This window comes from Lupinus angustifolius, chromosome LG03, assembly GCF_001865875.1.
Source record: "Lupinus angustifolius cultivar Tanjil chromosome LG03, LupAngTanjil_v1.0, whole genome shotgun sequence".
Lineage (NCBI taxonomy): Eukaryota > Viridiplantae > Streptophyta > Magnoliopsida > Fabales > Fabaceae > Lupinus > Lupinus angustifolius.
Window position 1 is genome coordinate 9215972 of NC_032011.1, and position 10542 is coordinate 9226513.

Below are 10542 nucleotides of genomic sequence, written 5' to 3' on the forward strand. Positions count from 1 at the left end.
CAAATTCAGAAACAATAGTTAAGCAATGTAATAAAATGATTAAATCTCTTTGGTTCGTTTGTTCACAACTCAATCCTCGGTTTCAATTGATTATTTTCATATTCCAATCATTAACTTCTGAATTTGTTGAGAACCAATTAACTAAGTGATAATCAATTCAAAGTTCCAAAACCTAAGCCTCTAACTAAGCAAAATTAGCATAAGAATGAAACAGTTAACAAATTCACATGAACTAAGCATTCATGCACTAGAGAGTATATCAACTAAGCAAAGATAAACTCATAAACCAGTTTCTAAGATAGAAGAAATCAACAATAAAGAAACCGAAAATGCATTAATAACAAAACCTCAAGAGTTGTGATACATTACCAAAGGAATTTAGTCTACGAGTTTAGCCTTCCATTCGGTGGAAGATACAAACCGAAAATGAAGAAGATGAATGAAAACCTAAAATGAAGAAGATGTGAAACCTAAGCAGAGCAAACGGGGGGATAACGAAATTCTGAAAATGAGTGAACATAGAGAGTGAGAGTGGAATTCGGATTCCCTCTTTCACAAAGAGTGAAACCGAAAATGGGCCCTAAATAAAAACTCCCAAAATAAAAATACAATTTTCACTTCAACACATATCCTCCACTTCCATAATGCCCAAAATGCCATTGGTGCCAAATATGATCTGAAAATGATAAAAGATTTAATCAGGCTAAATAATCCCAAATTAACTCATTTTAGGAATATTAGTCCAATAAAGTCTAAAACATTAAACCATGTGAAACAAAGTCCATTAGGCACCACGAATCATCAATCATGCTAAATTAAGGTTATGTATAGTGTGTAATATATTTTTCATCAAGCAACTTAGCTTTTGATTTTCTAACCTTAGACTTCCCCACCTTGGCCTTGTTTGATCGATGTTCTACTATGTGAGGGGATGTCGTTGAGGCAACTAACTCCTCCTCATTGGGCCTGAATAGTAAATTTTCCTGAAATATTGTAATACAAAACATATCAAATACATATCAATATATATATATATATATATATATATATATGTATATATATATATGAGTGAGCATAAGGTGGAAATCATATCTTAAAAGGAACTACAAGTGGAAGGTCTATTAGCCAAGCCACATAAGTGCATATAGCGTCTCTTAATGTCAAGATATCCTCATCAAGAGGAATTGGTAGCAATACATCCTCATTGATTGTAACATCAATCGAGACCTTCACATGATGGGGTGAGATATGTGCATTATCCAGCAAAGCATCTATTGAGATGTGCACTTTACCAACACCCACTACTCGCCTAGATGGGATATCCATGTAAAGTTTGCAAGTATTGATTCCATACATGTTAGTTAAAACATATAATTAGTTTATGACTATAATTAAACTAAATGGCAAATAATTAAAATCAGTTAACTAAATTACCTCAGGAATGGGAACGGGAATGTTGGGAGGAACATGTGTGCAACTCTTGTTGTTGCTCAAAGGAAAATTGTCAACAGCTTGTCGTTGCAACTCAGCTTCCCTCAGCTTTTTTGATTGTTCGAAGTCGTTGAACGGTTGCATGAGGGTGTGCAATTGATTTTGCATCCGATTCATTTGGGCTTATAGGAATCCACCCATATAACATCGAGGTCTACTGCATCTATAGTCGAGGGTGTATCATTTTGTTCCAGCTGCCAAAACTTAACCAATAATAATGTAATTAGATATATGGATTCAAAACATAACCGATAATTTACTTAAAAATTAACAATGCTTACATTTTTTTCCTCGATTCCACTATACCCCGCTCGAGAAGCTCAATATGGATACAAAGGTTTAAATGCCCTCTTGCGGTTTACATTACTTATTTTCTGCAAAAACAAACGATATAAACATCAACAATCATATATATGTATATACAAAAGCATATATAAAAATAATAAAGTTAGTACAAGGAAGATGATTTTACTAAGAAAGACTCGTCTTCTGTGCGTGTAGTGACAAAAGTCTTCCAATCCTCATCTTCAATGACATTTTAATACTTGGTTGGAGGTTTGAGGTTAACATTACCATCAACATCTCTGATACATTCTCCGACATCAATTCTAAATTGTTGGAGAGACTTGTTGGCAGATTTCAGGATGTAATCCTTATACTCCTCACCAACATCAAAAGTTGACTGAAAACACAAAAATATAAAACAGATAAATACATTGAATAAATAAACAAAAATACATATAAATTGCATGAAAGCGTATACATTGCATGAAAACACATAAGCACATATACTGAAATAGGAACTTACTCTTTTTTCATTCCAGATACGCTCCTTCATGACATTCAACCTAACATAGGTCCATTTGTTGAATGTTATAGGCACATTATAACTAACCACGATCCCAATGTAGTTTACCAATGTGTTGCCACCCTTGGAGTTTAGAGGTTGGCGTTTTGTATTCCATTCAACTGCTAGCTTCACGTCCTTAATTTTTTCACGAATGAAATTCTTCATGGAAGTCATTCCACATGGAGTTCATTTATGAACAACGAGTTGCTTATGTTGTGGAGTCAGTGTAGCATCGTCATCTCTATGAGACTCATCATCACCACGTTGGGAAGCCATTGATGAATTTTTTTAGCTGGTATGAGGTTTTCTTAGTGTATGATATTCTCTGAGTGTGTGGTTTTCTTTTTGAACAAGTTTGAGAGTGTAGAGGGAAGTGTGAATCAACTTTAGATATTTAAAAGTCGTAACAATTCAACAATTTGTGTTTAAGAAATCATTGTTGATATGACATCTTCAACAACGCTTATTTAAGACATCGCTGTTGATATGACATCCTCAACAATGCTTCTTTAATATTTGGTAAGTGCCAAAAATACCTAATTTTCATACACTTTTCATGGCACTTATCCTACGCAAGTCATGCAAAACCAGCTTAATTCAACACTTTTTTACATAAATTATCATACTTTGGTTATATATTTTGCTTACTACTTTTCCGAGTCTTTATGTGAAGTTTTTAGGGAAAATCAAGAGAAAAAAAATTCAGAAAAATAGTCAAGCAAGGAGGTGACCACATAGGCCACTTTTGATGCACACATTTAAAGCTAAGTGCTTGGCCAAAGCATGGACCAAACGCATGAAGCTGCTCACTTAGTAGCTAGCATGGACAAACAAGGCCACCCATCTTACCTGGCACCAACCTGTCTTGGTCAGACACATGCATGGCACAATCAGACTCAAGCATGACACAAGCCAACCTGCAGAAGCAGGCAGCTCAGCATGCACCTGGATCGCCCAGCCTAGAACCACATACTTGGCCAAATAGAACAACCTACTCACCAAGCACCTACCTGGCCTCACCAACCTGCTCAAGCGGGCAGCTGAGCGGTGCGACCTAAGCAGCCTGGCAGGTTAGACCCAACAAGTGGTCAACTTGAGTTGGCCACCAAGCAATTATGACATCATGCTTGACATCACTTGACAAAGCCCCTGAGAGATTTTTAGAATATCCTACAATAGTCAGGTCAAGTAGCTCACAAGTAGCTTTGGTGAGTCCACAACAAGCAGCTGACTAAGCTGCTTGGCCAAGGACAAAAGACCATGCAAAAGGGTTTGGTATGCCTGGCGTGGACCAAGAGGGCCAGGCTGTGACCTGGTTGCCTATAAATAAAGTCCCTCTTCCACCATTCAAAATACATTCTATTCTTCACTTCTTCTCTCCATAAAAACATCTCTCTAGAATTCTAGTACTTTGAGGCCACGGTTCGAAGCTAGTTCTTAGGTAAATTCTTGTAAATTTCTCTTAGAATTCAAGAGGAGAAAGGAGTTGGCAAATGTGATGCAAAAGTTAATTTTGTAATCTCATTTGGGTCCAAAAGCATCTTATCCTTGGATAGATTGCTCATGCACCTACCCGTTGATTTGGATTTTGGTGTAATGTTATTTCTTTTCTTCATTTGCATCATCTTTTTATTTCAATATATTCAAGTTATTACTTTTGGTTAATTTTGATTCTTTAAGAAGTAATTAATGCGATTTTAGCTTGATCACCTAAAACTTGATTTAAAGATCAAAAAATGCTTCTCTTAAGGTATTGACAAGTGAATTAAAAAGTATAACCCACACCTTAGTTCACTTGCCATATCAAAGAATCTATTTTAAGCAACTTGAATTCAAGGCCAAACAATTTTAATAGAGCATGAAGTAGGGTGTGACGCCCTATTCTGATGAGTGGCAGTTAACTATCGTTTAGTGTATTATGCAAGGTTTTAGAATCATTTATTTCTATAAAATTTATTTTCTCTTTTTATAAATTTATTTTTCTTTTTCTACATATTTAATTTATTTTTATGTTTTGTAAATTTAAAAATCAAAAACACAAAAAGAAAATTAGGAAGTAGTGGAGTGAAAACCCACTAGTTAAGAAACATTTATTATTGTTACAAAAATTTTAGGTGATGAGGAGGTACCCCTCATCAAATTTTTCAAAAGATCAACGTAAGGGGGATTGAAATCAACAAGGATTATTGGATGGAATTTTTTTAAAAAGAATGAAGAAACCGAGTCTTCAAAATTCAAAAAAGGGAAGCTACTCTAATCCTTAAAGGTTAAGTATTCACATGCACTTTTTGATGCACATATTTTTGTGATACTTTAATCAACATCTCTATAATCATGCTTTAGTTGATGACTTTTAAGTTGAGAAATTAATTTTTAAAAACTAAGAGCATGCTTGTAAAATTTGTGTCAAAAATTAATTTTTCGAAACTTGAGACTCCTAATAAGTCTGTTATTTGGTTTACCATTTAACAAAATAAATTCATGAACTTCTGAATGGATTTATTTATGTCTGTTTGAATTGATATCTTGTTGTTTAGAATTCCATATAATTATGTTTGGATTTCCATCTATCAATTGGACTTAATTTTTTTCCCTCTAAACATCAATTTAATGAAAAAGCATGTTGTTTCATTGGAATTTCTGTCAATCAAATTTTATTCATGAACATAATGTTTTAGACATTGAAGAACTGATGTAAATTGTTAGACTAAATTCAAGGAAAAATAAATTGCAAGTTCTAATAATTTATAAAAAAACAAGTCCAAAAACAAATAGCCAAAAATGAGGAGTTGACTCTAAAGGTACTACTATCTTGGAGAGAATAGTAAAATCAAGGAGAATGAAATTATGTGTTCTCCTAAAAATTAAGTTTTCCTTTTTTATTCTTTCAAAATGTTACACAAACTTCCTTAAAATAGTTTTCAAAATGACTTGATGACAAATCAAACACTTAAGTTGGGAGGAGCGTGTATAACATTTTAAAAGAAATTCATTTTTTTGTGTTTTTGTGTGCTTTTTAAAAAAAATTAGTGTGTGTTTGATTGCATTATAAATTTTTTAGTGTGTTTACTTGCTTTAGAAAAAAAATTAGTGTGTTTAATTTTAAGTTGTGTGATTACTTTAGTTTCTTTTTGACATTTTTTTTAAAAAGTGAAATTGTTGAAACTAAACTTAGTAAATAACACAAATTTTAAACATTTTTTTACAAGATCACTAATGTTATAACTTTGATAAAATGCAAACTTTTTAGAAAATCATTTATCATGAGCTTGTGAATTTGTTTGAAAATCAAAGAGTTGTACATAAACCAACCATGTGAGGGAGTGTAAGCCAAACACATAAATTATATGAGCTTAGTGAGAAACGTTTTGGTTTTGCACAATTGATTTTGTTTGAATCTTTCTTTACTTGGTTGCACAAAATTTGATAGGAAATGATCAAGACAAGTTCTTTCAAATAGAATGAGCCACTTGACCAAAAATGACCAACCATAAATATGAACATCATTTGTTAACCTCTTTGTGCCTTAAAAAGAAAAAATATTTTTCAAACACAACTCTTGAGCCTAATATGGAAAAACGAAAATAAAATCTCCTATACTTTTCTAAGTAAAAAGAGAGCATTTTTCAAAAATAAGGATGATGGAAAAATTAAGTTGGGGCGAATAGTTGGCCATGTAACAAAGTGATCGAAAGAAACATTCTCAATCTCTTTACAAATCAAAAAAGTAAAGAAATGCTCCATAATCAAAAAGGAGTAAAAAGAGATTGAGAAAAATTACACAAAAAGGTAAAAAAAAAAAGCATAAGGAAAGGAAGAAAAAGAAGAAAGGTGAAAAAGTTGAAAAAGAGTATGTATTTAAACTATGATAAATCATTTTTCTCACTTTTAACTTTGGAAGTATTTTTGAAAATCTTGAAAAACAAATTTTCTTTGATAGCCAAGCCTTTTTAAAACCTAAGGAAGACCTTAATGATCCTTGAAAATTTTGCTCAATCAAAGTAAGTGTTGAGAAGAAAAACAAAATTAAATTCTTGCAAACCGAACAAGTTTAGTTTTGAGTGAAACACTTACCCATTTGGTTCCATTCTTGAATCGTGTGTGAAAATGCATCTCTTTGATTGATAACATTTTTTATAAGTGAAGTGCTAAATTAATTTTTGAAAAGATGTGTTCTTTTTAGGTTGAAGCATTATGAGTCAAATTCACATGAACATAAACACATCTGATGAAACTTTGAAATGATGCATAGTTTTGATCTTGTCCAACAATAATTTTTCCAAAGCCAAGTAGGTGTTACTTTACTTTTGTTTGGGGACAAACAAAGTCTTAAGTTGGGGGGAGTTGATAAGTGTAAAAAATAACTACTTTTCATGGCACTTGTCCTATGAAAATCATGCAAAACCAACTTAGGAAAAATCAAGAGAAGAAAAATTCATAAAAATAGTCAAGCAAGGAGGTGTCAACATAAGCCAATTTTGATGCACACATGGCAAGCTAATTGTTTGGCCAAAGCATGGACCAAACACATGAAGTTGCTCACTAAGCAGTCTGGCGTGGACAAACAGAGCCACGCAGCTGACCTAGAACCAACTTGGCTCTGTCAGACACAAGTATGGCATGGTCAGACTCAAGCCTGACACAAGCCAACATGCTGAAGCAAGCAGCTCAGCGTGTACCTGGACCACCTAGACATGAAAACCTACTCACCAAGCATCTATCTGGCTTAACCAACCTACTCAAGCAGGTAGCTGAGCGGTGCCACCTAAGCAGCCTGGTGCGCTGGTGGTGTAGTGTTATTTATTTTCTTCATTTATATGATCTATTGATTTCAGTATATTCAAGTTATTACTTTCGGTTAGTTTTGATTCTTTATGTGGTTTTAGCATGATTACCTAAAACTTGATTTAAAGATCCAAAAATATTTTTTCTTAAGGTACTGATGATAGGGCAAATCGCAAGTGCACGATTATATCGTCAAGTAATAAAATATCGATTCCACGAGGTCTGGAAAACTCCTTTAATTATAACAATTAATTTATCCTTAACTCAAATAGGAATTAAAAGTGAATTTAGAACAATTGAACAATTGACAAGAATAATTATGAAAATAGTAAAAAGGGATTGAAATCTAATTTATGAATAGTTCCCAGGATAAGGGTTACCGCCTTTACACTCGCAAATCCTTGTTTTGCTCCTTTTCATGAACTTTAAGTTGTGAGGGTGAATTGCTCTTTGATATGTGTCATCCTCTCTCGAGCTCCGACACGTGTACTCAATTGAAGTCGAACCTACTCTCGTGGTATGGTTATCAATCAAATCCTTTACTTGGATCTTTCTATCCAATCGCTTCGTAGCAACCCAAGGTGAATTCCAGAAACCCCGTGAATCCTAATACTACTATTGTGAATTACGATTCTAGTTTGAATAACTGAATGGTTAGATGGTTGGGTTCACCTCTCGGTCCTTCCCCAATGTATCTAAGAAGTGTAATTTATTGGTCAGACAACTCACACGAATAAAACTCAGTTTAATGATTCAAATCACAACACTCAATGAAATAGAGGTAAGAACAAGTATTTATTGAATGTAAAAGGGCATAGCCCCTTTCCTAGAAACAAAAGGAATTACTCACTCGTAGAGAATACCAAATTCTAAATTAGAGAATTGTAATATAAAGTGTAAAGTTGTAAAGTGTTTTCATCCTTGAGGGAGAACCCTTATATATCCTAATTACAAAATATTGGGCTAAGCCCAACAAAACAAATCTAAAAAATAGGAATATAATATAACATCTATGGCTTCTTCTGACCATTCAATTGATCTTCGCATAGCCTCAACACTAAATTCCATCTTCTTGCACCCAATCTCTATTGTTTATGGCTTTAATCCATCCAAACTACACAACATAGCCAAACACACCAGCTTAACCTAAACAAAGAGAAATAAAAGCTAAAAATAATACTAAAGTCCTAATTCTGTCCTAAAATGCAAGTTAAATGCAATGCAAATGTAGCATAATTTCACACTCATCATTGACAAGTGAACTAAAGTATAACCCACACCTTAGTTCACTTGCCATATCAAAGCATCTATCTTAAGCAACTTGAATTCAAGGCTAAACAATGTTAATAGAGCATGAAGTAGGATGTGACACCCTACTCTGACAAGTGGCAGTTTACCATTGTTTAGGTATTATGCAAGGTTTGAAAATCTTGTTTTCCATGCTAGGACACTAGATGTAAGGTTAATAAATGGTGTATGATTTAACCAAAGTATAATACATAACGTATATAAATTCTTATGTTTATATTGTTCAAGATTATTCCATCATTCTAACCATATTCTCCTGTTGATTTTGTAAGTAGTTAGTTTCTTTACTTTGTCATGTTTATCTATTCCTAAAAACACCAAAACAACTTTATTTGTTACTTTCTTACTTTTGATAAAAGATATAAAGTATGAGTTCATTTCTATTAGGCAATTCCTTGTGGTTCGATATAACCTTATACTATACTACAATTGAATCTTGAAAGAGATGCAAGTGTAAAATAGTAAAGAAACTTATAAATTTTATTTGTTCATAAAAGAATTCCTAAAAACAAAAGTTCAAACCAATTCATGGTTTGTAACTTTGTACATAGGAATAACATGCAAAAAGTTCAATCCAATCAATGGATTATTACTTTATAATAAAAGAGTGATGAATTAACAATCTGACCACTATCATTTATTTTCTGTCATTTACTTTTTTGCAACTAACATTTATTTATTCCTTTATTCATTTATTCTTTATTCCAATCCTTCGAAAGAAGTGGTACGGTTAATTGCAAACTTTATTCTCTTATTCATTTTATTATTCTTTGATACTAACCTTTCATAAGAATTGGTATGGTTAACTTAATAAAATGAGACTGACCTTTATGGTATGGTTAAAAGGAACCCGAAATGGAGTACATAAATAAAGTCACTAATAAATAAATTGTTCATTACTCATCCCTCTTAATAAATAAAAATAAAATTGCTATCGAGGAAAACCTCCTTTCAACAAATTGACCATTTGTTGAGAGGGGAACTCCTTAATAATTCTCAATTCTACAAGAACGCACTGTTGAATTGATGTCATATCAACAACGTATCCTTAAAAGAACATTGTTAAACATTCTGGAGGTGAATCCAACTTTTGACAGCTCATCGTCATAACATATCAACAACACTCATTTAATCTTGTGTTGTAGAGTAGATGCAAATTAACAACATTGTCTTAAAAGTGCGCTGTTAAATATAACCGTCTATCCAAATTAACAGCGTTTCTTGAAAGAACATTGTTGAAGTTATAATATATGTGTTAAACATAATCGCCTATCCAAATTAATAGTGCTTACTTGAATGAGCGATATTGGAGTTATAATATATGTGTCATTGTTGATAATTATGTGTTGTTGATTACAACAATATATAATTATCAATAACACAACATATATAAATAAACATTTATATTGATATATGAATATTTGATGATTGTAGAACAAAAGCAAAAATTTCATTCTTCAAATTAAAAATCCAAATGACAAATAAAATTATTCAATTCTATCACACAATGACAAAATAGAATTAACCGTCCAAAACACAAATATAATTGCTCATGAAGTTTACACAATTAACCATCCAAATTAAAGACAAACAATAAAAAAGAAATACAATTGTTCTTTCCTCAGTCAAAGAAATCATCCCACATGTGCCTTATAGAATTTAGCAATTCCACATAGTCCAGGCCATTGTCCCCTGTAGCCATTAAGAATTGTTGCAAAACCAAAAATAAAAAAAATTAGATATAGTGATTGAAGATATATAGATCAAATCCAGTAAGAAATAAAGCAAAATTGACATACAATTCTTTTTTAAGAATATATTTTTTCTATTTTTTAACAAAACTTCCTTTTTTCTTTTTGCCTTGTATTGCTTTCTTTTAGGTTTCTTTGTGCCTTTTCTCCATCTACTTATCTTTGGGTGTCATGAATAATTATAAAAGGAGAGAATGAATGAGACATTAGTGTGAACCATAATATATATATAGATTTAAATGGAAAGAGAATGGCTACCACCATCCTTGGCAGATGTGGAACCGTTAATTTGCATCGTAACAAAGAGACGCATACAATACTCCGCCATTAATTTTCATAGAACAAAGAGACACATAT

The 10542-nt window shown here is 32.5% G+C and overlaps 1 pseudogene; it reads right to left on the reverse strand.

Annotated features, from left to right (window-relative positions):
- The window catches only part of LOC109342325, a 4802-nt pseudogene extending 3194 nt beyond the window's left edge, over positions 1-1608 (reverse strand).